The 20,051-nt window shown below is 41.9% G+C and overlaps 1 long non-coding RNA gene across 1 annotated transcript; it reads right to left on the reverse strand.

The window, feature by feature from the left end:
* Positions 1–6,194: 6,194 nt before the first annotated feature.
* Positions 6,195–11,906, reverse strand: LOC129534542 (uncharacterized). Its single transcript, XR_008681163.2, has 3 exons — positions 11,711–11,906; positions 10,892–11,004; positions 6,195–9,769 (listed from the first exon to the last, which is right to left on the reverse strand). It is a non-coding gene; the product is annotated as an uncharacterized lncRNA (long non-coding RNA).
* Between the last annotated feature and the right edge of the window lie 8,145 nt (positions 11,907–20,051).

Here is a 20,051-nt window from a genome sequence, read left to right on the forward strand (position 1 = left end):
TAATGAGTCAAAAAAACCTGTTTAACAAGATTTATGGTTTGTAAGGCATGACTCCCCAGGCCCCTTAGAAAGGAATTTGAGCAAGAAAAAGAAAGGGTCAGAGTTCAGTCCTCAGTTAACTGCTTAGTGTATGAAATACCATGATCTTTGCGCTTTTATCATAGAAACATCTTTGGTGGCTGAAGATAGCCTTCCAAACATGCCCACCCTCTCACTCGGGACTGAACCTACCTGTAGTCAAGGCTCCTCGATCCTTTTTCCCATTTTTGCCACTGAGGTTCCATTTTTGTTACTGCGTGATGCCACGCCAATTTGGCAATTTCAGAAAGTACAAGAAATCATAAGATTATGAATCCCATGGAGCAGAAAATAGCCATCATTCACCTTTGTGATCCTGGAAGTGTCTTACCCAGGACCAGGTGTGTCAAGTATATATTTGTATGCTGAAATGAATTGAGTGGAATCACAATTTTCTTTTTTTTTCCTGTTTGGACTAGTCAAGTTCAGTAGGGGAAAGAGCAGAAAAAGGAATTCAATCTGTAACTGACCGTGAACAATCAATTAAGATAACTCACTATCTTCACTCCAGCCCACAATCTTCTAAACTATGGCTATTGTATTTACTAACAGATTTACTTTGGCCCAGAATTTTTTCATCCAAATAATATTTTTGATCTCTGTGAGAACTGAGGTGAAATCAAGGAAACCCTCATGTATTAAATCTTTAAATATATTCTTTTAATGCAAAGTAGGGGTCAAGAGGAGAGGCATAGGTTGTGGGCCTTGTCCCAGCAAACAAAGCCACAAAGGCATTCACTTTATTCAAATAATTTTTTTTCTCTGTGATAACTGAAAAAATCAAAGAAAGCTTCATATATTAAATTCTTAAAAGTAAGAATTGTTACATTCTTACTTTAAATTCAAAGTAAGGGTGGCCCAGAATTTTATAAGGAGCCTGTAACTCAGGTTACTTTTGCTTTCAGATCCAAGGTGCATGGTCCCATCGCAGGTAAACTATCTACTCAAGTTCCTGACCCTTCGCAAGTCCGTGACAAATGATACTGGAATGTTTTGGCAACTGAGCGTGATTACCTAGAATCTTGACCGGCACCTTATGTCTCACCTTTCTACACTGCAAACTCCTAACTCTCTAGTTTATAAACCTATAGTCAGGATAGTTTTCTGAATCTTCTTACTTGCATCCTTAAACTCCCGCTTTACTGCTCCCTACATGCCCAACATATGCTTCTTGACTGTCTACCAGCAACTTCCTTCAAAACAAATAAAACTAAACTAAAGGTAGCACAGGCTAAAATTACTTTTTCGATGGTTCTCAACCTTGGCCACACAGGAGGATCATTTGCAGAGATTTATAAAAAACCTAACCCCCGCCCCCCCACACACATATTCAGAACAATTAAATGAGAATTCCTAAGGGTGACCCCTGAGCATCAGGTTGTTTGTTTAAAGCTCCCCAGAGTAGTCTAAGGTGCAGCCAGTTGAGAACTACTGTTAGGTTGCTGATCAGTGGTTTTTGTATGGAAAGTCAGTGCTTGCTTAACATGTCTGGAAAAACCTAATTGACTGCTTTTGTTTTACCTTCTACAATTCTACAATTGCATTTTCCTAAAAGGCTAAGATTCCTCATTGGTTATGTACAGGTTATGGCAATTATAGGAATATTTATCCTGTAATTAAGAATAAAATGAAACAATTTATGTGGGAAATTACATTGTACTGTATAGTAAATTATACTTTTCACTGGGAAATTATGAAATAAGATTTTGGCATTGGCTAATATAGTGTTTAATTTTTGAAACTACATAATTAAAAGATAATTAGTTGAATAGGTAATACCTTGGCAAATTGCAATGATTAAATGATTGCTTCCATAATGTAAATTACCTTCCACCATAGTCAGTGATCTAAAATATTTTCTAAACATGTAGTGGCATTTTAAACATTAGATTATTTTATGAGTAAGTGGCCTATGTTGGTTAATGGACTCCCCGTAATCAATTGTCAGCTGCACTCAAGCAGTCAACCAGAGTTGCAAGGGTCTGTTGGGATTTCTGGGTCTCAGCTGAGCGGGTTGGTGTCCCAATCCTAAGTAACAATGCGGGGGCTGCAAAGAAGACAGTGAAGGTGCTTGGGTCTCATTGTTGGTGTACTAGATATTGTCTTTGTTTCTAAAATAAAGACCTCCAAGTCTCAGTTTCTTCATTAGTGAGAAGGGGTATAATAAAACCACCATACTGAATTGTTCATACAATATGCATAGTAATAAAGCTCTTAGCATAATACCTGGCATATAATTAGTGCTCAAGATTTCTTTGCATCACTGCTTTTTTTTTTTTTTTTTTTTTTTGAGACAGAGTCCTGCTCTGTCGCCCAGGCTGGCATTCAGTGGTGAAATCTTGGCTAACTGCAATCTCCACCTCTCAGGTTCAAGCAATTCTCCTGCCTCAGCCTCCCAAGTAGCTGAAGTTATAGGCGCCTCCACCACGCCCAGCTAATTTTTTTGTATTTTTAGTAGAGATGGGGTTTTGCCATGTTGGCCAGGCTGGTTTCAAACTCCTGACCTCAAGTGACCTGCCCACCTCCTATTGCTTTAGGCCCTTTATTTGGCTGTCCATAGAGAAGACCTGTGGAGATACATGGGCATTGGTAATGTCACTGGATTCTGGATGACAGTTCTCGAGGCTGCAAGATGAAATGGCAGGTAGGGGCGAGGCAAGTTTATCAATATGAGTTCCTCCTCCATTGAGGAGGGCTAGGGAACTGGAGCAAGTCTGAGTCTGTAGGGAGAGGTTGTCCTTGTATTCACATTGAGAGAGAGCCTCAATTCCACAAAGCTAGGTTTATAGATCCAAACCCAGGAAGTGATGCCAGCAGATGTAACAGTGGAATTCAAACCAATTTAACAAATATCCCTATATAAATTTGAAGTCTATTTTCTGCTGGCTGTGTTTTTCTTTTTTGCAAAGTTTGTGCTTCCTGACTTTCCCTTTCTCTGACATTACACACACTAACTGAAATTGAGCCAGATGCTCTGCATCCAAGCAGAGAAGAGTGAGGTACCTTATTGTTGTATCACAGAATTTAGGATTCAAAAGGCTCGTCTAGAGTTGTGCTTTTAAAAATGGGTTCACATCTCCTGGATTCCACAGAAGAGACTCAGAGGCTAACACAGTGGAAGGGGAGAGGAGAGCATGGGATCAAACGGACAGGGCTCCACATGCCACCCACCCTCTTCAAATTAAGGAATTCCACTTTGCTCTGTTTTTTATGTTAGGGTTTTTAAAAATAAAATTCCACTTGCAAATAAGGATTCTAATCCAAAAAGAAAAAAGAAAAAAACCTTGGCAAACCAGAGAATTAGTTAACTCTTCCGTTTTATAAATGGAGCTTAGAGTGGTAAAGTGCCTTGTTTGAAGTTACACATTTAAAAAATAGTAGAAGTAGGACTGGTAATTAGTACTGCTGATTTTCAGTCCAAGGACATATATCTCTTATATCAGATTGCCTCTTAAAAGGTAAAGAAAGGCAGGTTGGACCCATGACATATCTTCTAGGCCACAGCTCTGAACACGTTGCAAGAGAAACATTCAAGCAAAGTGAAAGGAAAGCAGCACATTTTCAGCATCTTAATAGTGAAGCTACCATATTGAAGGAAACCATATGAAAAAGGGATATAGAAAGGGCACCTCTTCTCTTCATTTCCCTCTAACACTGGAAGCTTCTATTTTACTGTCAGTTATGCAACATGATTTGGAAAGCACCTTGGAAACCATATAAAGATTTACATGTCATTACTAGAAATGGGTAGAGGACCCTGTACCACATCAGTTCCATGGCAGATCCTTAGGATAATGTTAGAAAGAAACTCAAGTAGATACGTTTCTCAGTACTGAAGCTTAGAATTCCTTATTTGTGGTATCTCCCTTGTCTGGTACCCAGTTGTAGTATTAATGGGCATCAATATCTGCCAAAAGGCTGTGCCTTACTCAAAGGTGTTTACTGGAATCCTGTGCTTCCCACCAACCATACTCCATGCTCTTCTCCTTTGTCTATAACCCTAGCTTTAGTTATCGTCTACCCTGGTAGTCTCAGTTCAAATTATGATATGATTTCTTTTCAGGAATCTTGATTTCTAGCTTGTGAGGTCTCTCTTACTTCAGCATCTTCCAACATCACCCCAATAAACCTACCTTCAATTAACATACAACTAACTAAAACAGAGTGTTTTGTCCTTGCCATTCCCAGTTCCAAGCAGACTGCTCTTCATAAGTTTCTCTGATAAAAAAGTTTTGCCACTGCCGAAGAGAAGAAATCTGCTATATTTGTAGTGCGGGTGAAAGGAATGGGTGTTGAATATAAAGAACAGGGCAAAGCATCTGCACAAGTAAAAAGAAAAGTGGTCAATTTAAACAGAGAAATAAAACCCAACCACTGATGAGTTTTGAGTAATCAGGACTCATAAAATTATCTCACTCTCTAGTTCATTATGGCTGTGGAGGTAAAGCCATGGAATCACTCCTAGGATGGTATTGCTATTGGAGGCCAGAACACATAGTAAATATATATCCTCATTAGTGCCAAATTGCATTAGGGAAGTTTGCAGGTTGCTCCTGCTAAATCTCCACCTAGATTATTCTTTCTTAATTCAATGCCACTCAAAATTATTCTTCTAATTGGGAATGTTAGATATTATTTGTGTATGTGTGTGTTTTGTGTCAAAAGGAATAAAATACAGACAAAAGACAATCATGTTGTCAATGAGAAGTATTCAATATAATACGGTTTTGGTTGTTTTAACATTACAACCTAACTGACCTGACCTTGGTTATTAGACCAGTTGAATAGAGATATATAACTCTGATTTCACAAGAGGATACAAGAATCATTAAAACATAAAATATATGCAGACATCATCTAACTACCTCTCTGTAGTTAAATGTAATTGCAGTTTTCCAGCAAAGAATTTGTGGAGAATTAAAATGAAAAGAAATAAAGGCTTGGGGAAAATAGCAACAAATGGATGGAAAATATGAAATTAATTATCTCTATCTGAAAAATCTCTTTCTTATAAAGAATTAGAGATCTGTTGCACTTCAGAATTATTTACATTTGAGAAAAGTTCTCGCCGTCAGTGGAAGAACATTACATGAAGAGGTATCTTTGGGCACACGAGCCATCTAACATAGAGTTAGAAGAGTCCAAAGAGCTCATCCTGCCTGGTCGTCTGTGTCTAACCAGATGACTACCTCAACTACTTGAAATAAAGTGGTTCTTGTCTACTTCGCAAGATGTTTTTTCTTTTCCTTTTTTCTTCTAAAAATAAGCAAACAACAAAACAGAGGGTCAAGATCTGTTTCTCTCTTTGATTCCTAAGATTTCTTTAAAGAAAACTTTGTTTCAGAAATTACATATTTCAGACACAGTTTTAGGTCTATTTTGTTCTATTCCAGATAATATCGATACTAAGATAATGATTGGGCCAGGAGCATTTTACTAAAATTTTCCCAACGACATTAACCAATCAATTAAATAATTAATTTTTTTTGAGACAGAGTCTTGCTCTGTCACCCAGGCTGGAGTACAGTGGCACAATCTCAGCTCACCGCAACCTCCACCTCCTAGGTTCAAGTGATTCTCATGCCTCAGCATCCTGAGTAGTTAGGACTACAGGCATGTGCCACCATGCCCGGCTAATTTTTGCATTTTTAGTAGAGATGGGGTTTCACCATGTTGGCCAGGCTGGTCTCAAACTCCTGGCCTCAAACAATTCTCCTGCCTTGGCCTTCCAAAGTGCTGGGATTACAAACGTGAGCCACCACATTCAGCCCAGACATTAATTTAGCTTGATATATATATATGGATTAATTAAAGGAGGATTAGTCAGAATAGAAAGCACTGAAAAAGGAAAATTACAGAAGAAAATCTGAGTGGTGCTCATTCAGTTGCCATCCAGAGGAAAAGGAATCTTAGTTGCCAGGCCGGAACTACTCAGATCACATTGAGCATCTTATGTCTGTTTTGAGAACAGTATATCAGGATGACTTAGCTTGTAGTCATTCAACTTGAAATTCAATTGGTCCCTTGTTCTGATTCAACACTCAGGTTCCAACTGAGGTACGAGGGGAGTCGGTGGGCAAGTGGTTGGTAGCTGAAAAAACACTCAAAGAATTGTAGACAGTTTCAACATGGCTTTATTCTCTCTCTGGGCACAAGTGAGCCATATGTGCAGCATCAGCAAGGTATACCTTTTACAGACAATAGTGGCTCTGAGCCAAACACGAGCTCATGTGAGTTGTTACCTAATGTGCCTCATGTGGTGTGGTTACATAACGAGCAAGGTTGTGTGCTTGCACTCCAAACCCACTGAGTCATGCTGCACCAGAAGGCTGCCTCAGCCTACTCCTGACTAAAGCACAGCCATTTCCCTTACACTACACCCCCTAGGCTGAGGGCGTCCTCCAGGCAGGGACACGTGCCTATATGGCGGAGCCCTGAGTCCGTAACCCACAACAACAATACAGAGAGCAACAGCTCACTACTAGGATCTCAGCTATGATACTTATGACTATTAGGGCCCAATGTACGCCAGAACCTAGGGATGCTCACCATCGCTGCAGGGGGTTGACAGTGAGGCTCTCAGTCACCTTAATCTCCTGTAAGACCCCTTTGCAGGGCTGCTGTTATGTTCTGCTGATTGTCAGGGATAAAGGTACAACATTGTGTTCCTAAAAGGGCACAGGTGGCTCCTTGGGCAGCAGTTATGTCTAAGGCCACTTGGCTTTGCAACACCACCTTTTTGATCTGATCAACCTCATTCATTAACCGGAGGAGGGAAACTCAGGTGTAATTCAGAGCCTGAGCGGTGTGCTCCACAAGAGCAGTAAATTGTGCTTCTACAGTTTTGACACCTGCTCCAGGGATAGTCATTGCCAAAGGTTAGAAAAACCAGGGGGCTCATCACATTCGCAAAAACTGAGAGCACAGTGCCTCCCAGTTATACAGGCATCTGGGCAATGTGGGGAGAACAGTAGCAGGTACATAAGGCCACCCCCAGATACAACATCCACTCCAGTTTGCTGATAGGAAAGGCTACCATGTCCCCATAGACCCATAAGCTCCCAAGAGGCAAAAAGTCCACTGGGGTCCAACCTTGGTGGGGCCACTTGTTCCACCATACCTTCGGTGTGGTGACACGTGTTATGTTTGCACAGTCCGTGACAGGTACCCATCCTGTTACCCCAATGTTGCTCTGTGCACTGCAATGCCTGGACTTGGGCTACTACATGTTCCCCTACTAGCCAGCCCCACTCATCATGAACGCTACAGTCCAGCCATGGGTCTTGCTGTGTCCTTTGTCCAAAGCTTGCCACATTGTGTTCCAGGCATCAGCCATGGGATCTCAAGTCTCCAGGCATGTCCAGTTCTCTGCAGACACGGGATGTATGTGCCAGGGCAAGCTGTCTGCAGCTGCTGCTGGAAAGGCAGTGCAGATCCAACAGTTGGAAACATTGGTCACCTCAGCATAGGTGTGGGGTCAGTCCACAATGCAATTGGAGCATGTTAACCTATGGTTGAAATGACAGAGCAGGCACAGGTACTAACAGAGGTAAATCACATCCCTCAGGCCAAATATAGGCTAACTTTCCATCCCTGGATAACAATGCAGCCACCAATGGCTTTTGCCCTGGGCGATGGTACCACACCTTCTCAAATCTCCATGGTTCCTTTGAATCCTGTATCCATGCCAAAGTCACAGCGTAGCTCATAATAGGCCCATCAGATAGTACATATGTCCCTCAGAGGAGGGTTCCTTCCCTGGCTGTTCCTCTACAAACAGTCAACCTTGGAAGCCATGTATTGAACACTCAAAAAGTGACATGCAAGTCATACTGTAGGCCCTCCCCACAGGGAGCTATGATGGCCAGCCACCGGCAGTGGAGAGCTTGGAGGGTCCATGGCCACAGCCAGGTTTTCTGTTCCCCTGCCTTCAGGGGTGTTGGGGCAGGCAACAACAGGTTACCATTTGTCCCCATACCTGATCGGAGGAGGTCATCCTTGGTATGTATCTCCAATTGAATGGGGGTGGTGGCCCAGTGAAACAAAGCCTCCACTGGGGCCGGGCCACCTTTCTGTGGCCATTCATTTAAGGTTTGGAGCACCAGGTCCAGCCTGGAACTCCAGCTCCGCAAAGACAGGGGTTTGACATGCAAGCGTAATCCATTCTTCAAGATCCCATTATATCACTCAATCATACCTCAGCTTGTGGGCTGTATGGCACATGGAATCCCCACTTTATGTCCATTTGCTGTGCCCATCATTGTACCTGTTGTCCAGTGAAATGTGTTCCCCTATCACTCTCAATGGCCAGAGGACAACCATACAGGGAACATAAGTGTTGCAGGGCCTGGATGGTGTTCTGTTGGTTGGCCACCCTGCAAGGGTAGGTGAACAACAGGCCTGTGGCCATGTCTACAGCCGTTAGTGCATGCGTATACCCTCGCGACTTTGGCAGTGGCCTGATGTAGTCTACTTGCCACCTGGTCAAGGGCACTCACCCTATTGTTACTTGTATAACACCGGGCAGCTGCCTCTTTTTAGGATATGTCTGAACACATGCCAGGCATTTCTGACAAGCCTCACAAATGTCTTGCTTGGGAAGGGACAGACCCCAACACTTATTGAATTGTTGCATCAGTTTACCCCCTGCATGTCCCAGTTTCCGGTGTAGCCACAAGGTCACATCTTGTGTTGGTGCTGACTCTGACCATCTGACCTTAGCCAAGGCATCTGCCTCATCGTTACTAGGGGTGGCCAAAGGCATATGGCCTGACACATGATAAATAGTTACCTCTTTTTGATGACCTATTTCCCAAAGGTCTTGCCATATGGCTTGGCCTCAAATGGGTCTGTGGCTCACTAGCCAATTCTGTATTTTCCAAGTAGTTAACCACAAGGTTAAGCCTCAGTAGACTGCCCAGCTATCAGTACAGATTACCACAGGTGTCACCTCCTTGGTGATCACCATCCACACTGCTCTGAGTTCAGCCCATTGGCTACTTTGTCCACACCCAGTTTCAAACCATACGGTGTCAGTACTAGGTTGGACTGCAACAGTGGTCCAGGCAGCAGTAGCACCTCAGCTACTGTGTACCATGCCCCCTCAGGAATACTGGGATGCCCTTCCTTAAATGGTGAAGACTCAGGATCTAGGGGTGCCTCAGGCCGCATGGCCTTATCTTGCATTAGGACTACACGTCCCAAGACTTCTTGCAACTCTGCTGCTATGGGACTTGTACTCAGCTTACTCCACTGCTGCAAGGAGTCGCCCCATTTTGCCAAAGTGGACGTCTGTGCTATCCCAGTCCAGGTGGTCATTTCGCATAGACGCATCCATCCTGTCATTGGGTAAGTTGTCCATATGATGATTGCAGCCTGTCCTGTCATGCTCTCATGAGCCCGAAGGCCAGCATATACAGCTGCTAGCTGTTTCTCTATCAATGAATACCGGAGCTCAGCTCCTTTCCATAGTTGGGACCAAAAGCCTACTGGCATTCTTAGGCGCTCTGTGCATTGCCACAAGCCTCAACCAAAACCATCTGTGGCCACATGCACCTCCAGCTCAAACAGGTGCCCCTGGTTAATTACTTGTAGGGCTTGTGGCTGCTGAATAGCTCACCTGGCTGCCAGTAAGGCAGTCTCAGCCACACCATCCAAATCCCAGGCAAGAGAGGCATTGCTGCTCCTAAATCTGCAAGAGAATCAGAGGTTAACATAATATCATCAATGAGATTATGACATATGGTGCAGCTGTGCATATAGCCCTGCGGCAACACTGTGAAAATCCATTGTCACCGTCCCATAAAGGTAAAGTGTTCCTGGCTCTCTGGAAAAGAATGCATTAGCCAAGTCTACCACATAGTGGTATTGTTCCAATTCCATCATCGAGCAGTCTATCAAATCCATGATAGATAAGACAGCTGCCAAACCTTGTGAAACACTCACCCCCAGAACTTATTCGGGAGACATACACAGCGCATAAGCAGGGAGCCAAACGGTGATGCCAAGGTGTAGAGATACAGGTTTCACTTTCACTGACCAGCTGCCATAACTGTCAATGTAAGCAGGTTTGCCAAGAAACTTATCCGGGTTCCCATAAACAAGGCTGCAATCTGTGCCAGTATCCACCAGCACCCGCTGTACATCGGTGGGGGACTGGTGGATCACTAATTCCACATGTGGCCTCCAGTCATTTAGTGTCCCCGCAAGCTGGGCACCTTGGCCAGTTCCCTAATCAAGCAAAAAAGGCTCTACATTTCCACTTGGCTGCAGCAAGTCATCTATGAACTGAAGCGCCTGGGCAGGACCAGGTTACACAGCAATGTCCTTCTCCCCCTTGGGCATTTTCTGGAATTGCTTCTCCAGAGACAACTGCCTCCACAAAGTTAAAAGTACTTCATTGGGTTGCTTATCAATTTTCTCTCAGACAACCCGGCCAAAATAAAATCTATACATGTCTGTGAGTGTGTCACTCATTGGCGCCCCCTTTTTACCATGGGGGGACCCCCTGTGGGTGGGGCATCTTCCCCTTCTTTACAGCATGGACCCCTCAGTCCTGCCGATGGCCTTCTGCTTCCCTGAGAGTCACCATAGCAGTGGTCACTTCATGTATGTGGTACCCTATGTACAGGTTGAGGACAGTAGCTAGGGAGTCAAAGGCACTCAGGGGTGCGGAACCCAACACAAGATTCTCCCATGTGGTAGCTGAAGCATTCATCTCCTGGCCCCTGGGTATTCAGGTCAAACATAGCCTGCCACATACCCGTCTCCCGAATGACTTGCACCAAATCAGCATAGACTGGTATTTACTCACGGTTTGGGTATTTCACCAGCGTTGTTCCACACAGTCTGTATGGCTGTCCGTAGCCACTCAATCAGGATGTGGTCACTTTGCCCTTGTGCCAACTGCCTGTTCACCTGCAACCACTAACAGAGGGAGGGGTGAGTCGTGATAGAGGCCAGCTTTTCCATCTCAGAGGCAGAACAGGAGATACTATCTGCTCTCTCGTCTCACAAATGAAGCATCCAGGCAGGTAGAGATTCCCCTGGATGCTGGCGGCACTGCTTGCCTAATTCCCACAACTCAGTTGGGGTATAGGCAGTATATGAAGTATGTTGCATTATGGTGGGGGAGGGGGTCCCTGAGCCTTCTCTTGGGGCCCCAACAGCTGTTCATGATCTACCTTCTGGTGGACCACTGGGTGAGCTCACAAGAAGAGTTCTTCTTTCTCTGTATCAGACCGAGTGGGGATCTCTGGCTGAGACAATGGACCCATGCCTACATTCACAGCAGCCTCTAATTCCTTTTCCAAGCTCTGTAGCTGGGTTTTCAGGTGCCCCACCTCTGCCTGAAGGGTGCTTACCTGCACTGCATCCCTCAGGGACTGGGTGTGTACTTCTCATAGCACAGTCAAAATGCCCATCCAACTCTACCAGCAAAAGCTCACTCCTTCTCAGTGCTCTGTGCTTCCAGCAGCTTCAGAGCCTTCTCCATGCTTGCGGGGGACCCATCTATCGCCACCCAGGTTTCCACCAAAGCCCATCCAAACAGCACAGCTGCTACCAGGTACCACAACCCATGCTGCAGCCTCATGGCCGACCCGGAATCAGTGGGGACCAAAGGGTCACTCACCGCAGGATCCTGTTTATGAGCCCAATTGTCATGTTCTAACTGAGATCTGAGGGGAGTGGGTGGGCAAGTGGCAGGTAGCTGGAAAAACACTCAAGGAATCGTAGATAGTTTCGACATGGCTTTATTCTCTCTCTGGGCACGAGTGAGCCATATGTACAGCATCAGCAGGGTAGTTGTACCTTTTACAGACAATAGTGGCTCTGAGCCAAGCATGAACTCATGTGAGTACTTACCTAATGCACCTCACATGACGTGGTTACGTAATGTATGGGGGTGGTGCACCTGCGCTCCAAATGTGCTAAGTCATGCTGTGCTGGAAGTCCACCTCAGCCTACTCTTGACTAAAGCACAGCCATTCTTCTTATGAATATGTATCAAGATAACTTCTATTATTAATATTTGAATTTCCATGCAGTGCTGCCTGCAACAAGAAAATAAACATTACTCCAAACAAAGAATACAATTCTAAATTGGAGTCTTATCTAGAACTTAAATGTAGGGGAGAGCAACCTCCAGAAATTATTTTGGCTCTGGGTGTTGCATGGGAAACAGATGATACCAGTCCCACTCCCTAACTGTAACTGATGGTTCCAAAGCTCCCCACCTGGCTGGGGGCATGTGCAAATGTGTCTCAGGGAACCAAACACTAAACTACTCAGCCATTAAGTCTCTTTCAGCCATTACTCTCTTTCAGGAAGTACACCTCTGAGGTGACCCTAGAGTGGGTGAGTGCCCAGAGTTGGTGAATCCTGCAGATGAGGAACCACAGTTCCAGCAATTATTGAGAGCAGATGTGCCTCGCAGTCTTAGAAGGATTGAGTCCTCCCAATGATTGAGATTCTCTACCTATAAAGTCACCAGACAGGATCTGCAAAGGGAGGGGTCCATATTAATTTCAGATACGTGTGATGGTATGTCTGAAAGAGACCTAGAATCTATTTTTTTCATCCTTAAGATTTTATACCTTTATTTTTTTATTTTTTATTTATTTTTATTTTTTGAGACACAGTTTCACTCTTGTTGCCCAGGCTGGAGTTCAATGGCATGATTTTGGCTCACTTCAACCTCTGCCTCCCGGGTTCAAGCAATTCTCCTGCCTCAGCCTCCTGAGTAGCCCTGCCTCAGCCTCCTGAGTAGCTGGGATTACAGGCACCCGCCACCACACCCAGCTAGTTTTTGTATTTTTAGTAGAGATGGGGTTTTACCACGTTGACCAGGCTGGTCTTGAACTCCTGACCTCAGGTGATCCAGCCACCTCGGCCTCCCAAAGTGCTAGGATTACAGGTGTGAGCCACCATGCCTGGTCTTTATACCTTTATTAATTTTAAAATTTTAAACTTTTTTAATTTAAAATTTTATACTTTTAAAATTAGATTTTTAATTTTAAATCTCTTATTATGGGCAGGGGAAGGGGGTTGTTTGTTGGGAGAGTATTTGCCATTAATAAAGGTGAATTAGCTGGGAACTTCTGAATGGATCTGTTTCAATTCCCTGACAAACAGGTGTTGATTTACTTCTACACTTACCGTCCTCCTACCAAGACGCATGCTTTCTGTTTAAACATATGGTCACACTTTGATGATTTTTTTGGCTTTCACTTATTTATTTTCATTTATATCCTGTCAGAGTTAACTATCTCCAGGGAATATTGGTAGTGTGTTCAATGGAGAGCTAGAGAATGGCTCTGGAGAAAGATGTGTTTAATTAAATTAAAAATTCGCTAACACATGCCTGTGTAAAAGGGGACCAGGTAATGCAGACTGCTTCTTGCTGAAACAAATTTGGGACAATTTAAATCTGTTTCTACTTAGGGCCAGTATATTATAGTTATTTACTCTGCTTACTGTACTGGGGTTGTTATCAGTAAAGACGGAGAAGGAAATCCAAGAAAGAAAGAGAAAGGAAAAGAAGACTGCACATGCCCATGTCAGAATGTATGATATATTCATTTAAACTGCACTATATAAAACTATAGAGGTATCAGAAGTGTCTGATGAATTAACAAATGCATCGATACCTTTTCAGCATCTAATTATTATGTGGTCTTAATTTTTTTTAAAGTTTGACACAAAAAATTATTATAATGCTCAATTTCTTGATAGCAAACCACACTGGTAATCAGGTATAAATTGAAACTCTTGTCACTCAAGTCTGATGGATGCTACGGTGTGCTGCCCAGATACCACCTTCAGCAGGAGACTCAGTACCACAGCTGTCCCAGGTGTTGAGGATTGCTGATGGCACGGCTGAGTTTCTTCTCAGGGAACAGCCTATGACTGGTTCACAGCTCTCCATGGAATAGGATAGATACTAGCCACTATTGTAGCAGTACTACAGTTTAACTCTCCCCAAACCAGTCCTCCACCTCTTACTTTCTTACAGGTGTTGTTCCTGAGAGCACTCCTCAATAAACCTTGGCCATGCATAATATCTCTACCTTGCAGTCTATCTAGAGAACCTAAGCTGAGACGGAAGCATAGGTACATTTGATAACATTTAAATTTTTTGTATGTGCATTTTTAAGTGAGATGGGTCTAGCATAGCCTACGAGGCTTTGGAAACAAAATTAATCTGGCTTCTAAATTGAGGGGATTTTTCCCTTTTTCTTCCAATGGCCTGGAAATGTTTAAATAACATTGGAATCATCTGTTCTTTAAAAATTAAACCCATCTGGTGTTTGTGCCTTTTTTCATGATAGATTCTTAATCACCAGCCCAACATCTTCTACAGTGATTGGCAATTTAAGGTAATTTATATTTTGTTAGGAAATCATTCACTTCCTCTGTGTTTTCAAATTTGTAGCCATGGAATTGCAAGCAGCAACCTCTTATAATTCTTTGAATCATGTCTGTATCTATGTTTTTGTTTCCTTCTCGTTTGTAACCTTGCATATTTTTGCAAGTGACCTCTTGTGTTTGCCATGTGCATTCTCTCTTTAATCAGGTTCACAGAGAGTTTATCTACTTTATTGGTCTCAAAAAAATAAAAATAAAAACAGCTTTCGGATTTATTTATCCCTTCTGCTTTATTTTGGCTTGTTTTGGTTTTCTACTTTATTAATTTCAGCTTCTATTCATATTAAGCCAATCCTTTTTAGTTTCTTTCATCATTAGTTTCCCAATTTCTGGTGATTAATTTTTTCTCTTTTACCTTTAATAACAAAGACATTTAAAGCAATAAGTTCATTTTGAGTGTAGATTTTGCTGTTCCACTTCATTGCTTTCTCAGTAGTTGGTAATTTCACTTTTTATTTTTTATTTTTTTGATTAATCGATTAACTTTCCAAAAGTTAAAACTTTTATAATTTACACTTCATTTTATTGAAGTGTGATTAGGAAAATAACCCTAAAAACACGCGTTTTTCTTTATTTTATTTTTGGCAACTTTAATTTGTCAAGGTTTACCTTTTTGGACAAATACAGGATTAATTTTGTAAATGTTTATTGAATCAATGGGAGAAATATAGTAAATTGAATTTACTGATTTGTACACTAGATGTATTTAACTCTGGGAGACATATATTTAATTCTCTAATTGTATTTTTATCAAGTTCTCCTTGCATTTTTCATATTTTTGCTTTACATGCATACTTTGGAAATAAGCATTATGTCTAAAAACAGCAATGTATGTACCTTAATTTAAAAATACTTTATTGCTAAAAAATTCTAACCATCATCTGTTCCTTCAGTGAGTTGTAATCTTTTTGCTGGTGGAGGGTCTTGCCTCCATGTTGATGGCTGCTGACTGATCAGGATGGTGGTTGCTAAAGGCTGGGGTGGCTGTGGCAATTTCTTGAAATAGGACAACAGTGAAGTTTGCTGCATCATTTGACTCTTCTTTTCATGAAAGATTTCTCTAGCATGTAATGCTGTTTGATAGCAGTTTACCCACAATAGCACTTCTTTCAAAATTGGAATCAATCCTCTCAAACCCTGCCATTGCTTTATCAACTAAGTTCATGTAATATTCTAAGTCCTTTGTTGTTATTTCAACAATGTTCACAGCATCTTCACCAGGAGATCTTGTCTCAAGAAACTACTTTCTTTGGTTATCTATAAAAAGCAACTCCTCATTCATTCAAGTTTTATCACAAGATTACAGCAATTCAGTCAAATCTTCAGGCTTCACTTCTAATTTTAGTTCTTTTGCTATTTCCATCACATCTCTAGCTACTACCTCCACTGAAGTCTGGAACCTCTCAAAATCATCCATGAGGGGTGTTGGAATCAACTTCTTCCAAACTCCTGTTAATTTGATATTTTGACTTCCACCTATGAATCACGAATATTCTCTTTTTTTTTTTTTTTTTGAGACAGGGTCTCACTCTGTCCCTCAGGCTAGAGTCCAGTGATGTGATCTCAGCTCACTGCAAATTTTGCCTCCCAGGCTCAAGTGATCCCACCACCTCAGCCCCTCAAGTATCTGGGATTACAGGTATGCACAACCACACCTGCCTAATTTTTAATAGAGATGGGGTTCTGCCATGTTGCCCAGGCTGGTTTTGAACTCCTGAGCTCAAGCAATCTGCCCACCTCAGCCTTCCAAAGTGGAATTACAAGCATGAGCCACTGCACCCAGCCACGAATGTTCTCAATGGCATTTAGAATGGTGAATCCTTTCCAGGAGGTTTTCAATGTGCTTTGCCCATATTCATCAGAGGAATCACTATGTATGGCAGCTATAGCCTTATAAAATGTATTTCTTAAAGAATAAGACTTGAGAATTAGAACTACCCTTTGATCTGTGGGGTACAGAATGAATGCAGGCATGAAAACAACATTAATCTCCATGTACATCTCCATCAGAACTTTTGGGTGATCAAGTGTCTTGCCAACGAGCAGTAATATTTTGAAAAGAATGTTATTTTCTGAGCAATAGGTCTCAACAGTGACCTTAAAATATTCAGTAAACCTTGCTGTAAACAGATGTGCTGCCATCCAGGCTCTGTTGCTCCATTGATACAACCCAGGCCAAGTAGATTTATCATAATCGTTAAGGGCTATAGGATTTTTGGAATAGCAAATAAGCATTGGCTCCCACTTATAGTCACCAGCTATATTAGCTCTTAACAAGAGTCAGCCTATCCTTCAAAGCTTTGAAGCCAGGCACTGACTTTTCTCCTCTAGCTATGAAAGTCCTAGATGGTGTCTTCTTCCAAGAGGAGGCTGTTTTATCTACATTGAAAGTTGTTGTTGTTTAGTGGAGCCACCTTCACCAATGATCTTAGCCAGATCATCTGGATAACTTGCTGCAGCTTCTCCATCAGCACTCTCTGCTTCACCTTGCACTTTTATGTTATGGAAATATCTTCTTTCCTTGAACCTCATGAACCAACCTGCGCTAGCTTACAACTTTTCTTCTGCAGCCTTTTCACCTCTCTTAACCATCACAGAATTGAAGAAAGTTAGGGACTTTTTCTGGATTAGGTTTTGGTTTAAAGGAAAGTTGTAGCGGTTTGATCTTCTGTCCAGACCACTTGAATTGTCTCTATTATGGCAATAAAGTGGTTTCACTTTATCACTCATGTACTCACTGCAATAGCACTTTTAATTTCCTTCACTAACTTTTCCTTTGCATTTACAACTTGGCTGACTGTTACAAGAGGCCTAGCTTTTGGGCTATCTGGGCTTTCAACATGCCCTCCTCACTAAGCTTAATCATTTCTAACTTTTGATTTAAGGTGAGAGAAGTGAGATGCTTCCTTTTACATAAACACTTAGAGGCTATTGTAGGGTTATTAATTAAGCTATTTTCAAATTATTGTTCATTTCAGGGAATAGGAGGGCCTGAGGAGAGGCAAAGAGACAGGGAAAGTGCTGTTCAGCGTCACATGGGCATGGTTTGTGGTGCCCCAAAACAATTACAATAACCTCAAAGATCTCTGATCACAGATGACAACAGATATAAAGTTAGCAAGATTGTGAGAATTACCAAATGTGACACAGACATGAAATGAGCACATGCTGTTGGAAGAATGGTGTGGACAGACTAACTTGCTTCGGGGTTACAACAAAACTTAAAGAGAAGTACAATAAAACAGATATGCCTGTATATTTTTGCTGCCATATTATGTGAGGCAGATCTCCACTGAAGTTTTGGGACTGATTGTGAAGAATGCTTAAATATTAAGCATTCTTGTTCCTATAAACCACTTGTCACATTTGTCATTCCACACTTGAAAATTTCTCACTGTACATTCTCTGAAGCTTCTGTTAGGCTGTTCTGGCCCTTCTTTTATTGTCTGCACTTTCTTTACCTCTTCTTGTGCAGTGTTGGCCTGCACCCTCAAAATCTTATTCTCTTTGACTGGTTAATAACTTTTGCTTCATTTGCTCCTTCCCAACCATGCTTGGGACATCTTCATTTTTCTCATTTTGTCTTCTGTCCAGGTAATTTTTCTGCAGACCAAAACCTAATGTCACCATCATACTGAAACTCTTTTTTTTAAATTTTATTATTATTATACTTTAAGTTTTAGGGTACCTGAGCACAACATGCAGGTTTGTTACATATGTATACATGTGCCATGTTGATGTGCTGCACCCATTAACTCGTCATTTAGCATCAGGTATATCTCCTGATTCTATACCTCCCCCCTCCCCCGACCCCACAACAGTCCCCGGTGTGTGATGTTCCCCTTCCTGTGTCCATGTGTTCTCATTGTTCAATTCCCACCTATGAGTGAGAACATGCGGTGTTTGGTTTTGTGTCCTTGTGATAGTTTGCTGAGAATGATGGTTTCCAGATTCATCCATGTCCCTACAAAGGACATGAACTCATCCTTTTTATGGCTGCATAGTATTCCATGGTGTATATGTGCCACATTTTCTTAATCCACTCTATCACTGTTGGACATTTGAGTTGGTTCCAAGTCTTTGGTATTGTGAATAGTGTTGCAATAAACATACGTGTGCATATGTCTTTATAGCAGCATGATTTATAATCCTTTGGGTATATACCCAGTAATGGGATGGCTGGGTCAAATGGTATTTCTGGTTCTAGATCCTTGAGGAATCGCCACACTGTCTTCCACATGGTTGAACTAGTTTACAGTCCCACCAACAGTGTAAAAGTGTGCCTATTTCTCCACATCCTCTCCAGCACCTGTTGTTTCCTGACTTTTTAATGATTGCCATTCTAACTGGTGTGAGATGGTATCTCATTGTGGTTTTGATTTGCATTTCTCTGATGGCCAGTGATGATGAGCATTTTTTCATGTGTCTTTTGGCTGCATAAATGTCTTCCTTTGAGAAGTGTCTGTTCATTTCCTCTGCCCACTTTTTGATGGGGTTGTTTGTTTTTTTCTTGTAAATTTGTTTGAGTTCTTTGTAGATTCTGGATATTAGCCCTTTGTCAGATGAATAGATTGCAAAATTTTTCTCCCATTCTGTAGGTTGCCTTTTCACTCTGATGCTAGTTTCTTTTGCTGTGCAGAAGCTCTTTCATTTAATTAGATCCCATTTGTCAACTTTGGCTTTTGTTGCCATTGCTTTTGGTGTTTTAGACATGAAGTCCTTGCCCATGCCCATGTCCTGAATGGTAATGCCTAGGTTTTCCTGTAGGGTTTTTATGGTTTTAGGTCTAACATGTAAGTTTTTAATCCATCTTGAATTAATTTTTGTATAAGGTATAAGGAAGGGATCCAGTTTCAGCTTTCTACATATGGCTAGCCAGTTTTCCCAGCACCATTTATTAAATAGTGCTTGTTTTTGTCAGGTTTGTCATTGCTTGCTTTTGTCAGGTTTGTCAAAGATCAGATAGTTGTAGACATGCGGCATTATTTCTGAGGGCTCTGTTCTGTCCCATTGGTCTATATCTCTGTTTTGGTACCAGTACCATGATCTTTTGGTTTCTGTAGCCTTGTAGTATAGTTTGAAGGCAGGTAGTGTGATGCCTCCAGCTTTGTTCTTTTGGCTTAGGATTGACTTGGCAATGTGGGCTCTTTTTTGGTTCCATATGAACTTTAAAGTAGTTTTTTCCAATTCTGTGAAGAAAGTCATTGGTAGCTTGATGGGGATGGCATTGAATCTATAAATTACCTTGGGCAGTCTGGCCATTTTTACGATATTGATTCTTCCTACCCATGAGCATGGAATGTTCATCCATTTGTTTGTATCCTCTTTTATTTCATTGAGCAGTGGTTTGTAGTTCTCCTTGAAGAGGTCCCTCACATCCCTTGTAAGTTGGATTCCTAAGTATTTTATTCTCTTTGAAGCAATTGTGAATGGGAGTTCACTCATGATTTGGCTCTCTGTTTGTGTGTTATTGGTGTGTAAGAATACTTGTGATTTTTGCACATTGATTTTGTATCCTGAGACTTTGCTGAAGTTGCTTATCAGCT

This window comes from Gorilla gorilla, chromosome 5, assembly GCF_029281585.2.
Source record: "Gorilla gorilla gorilla isolate KB3781 chromosome 5, NHGRI_mGorGor1-v2.1_pri, whole genome shotgun sequence".
Lineage (NCBI taxonomy): Eukaryota > Metazoa > Chordata > Mammalia > Primates > Hominidae > Gorilla > Gorilla gorilla.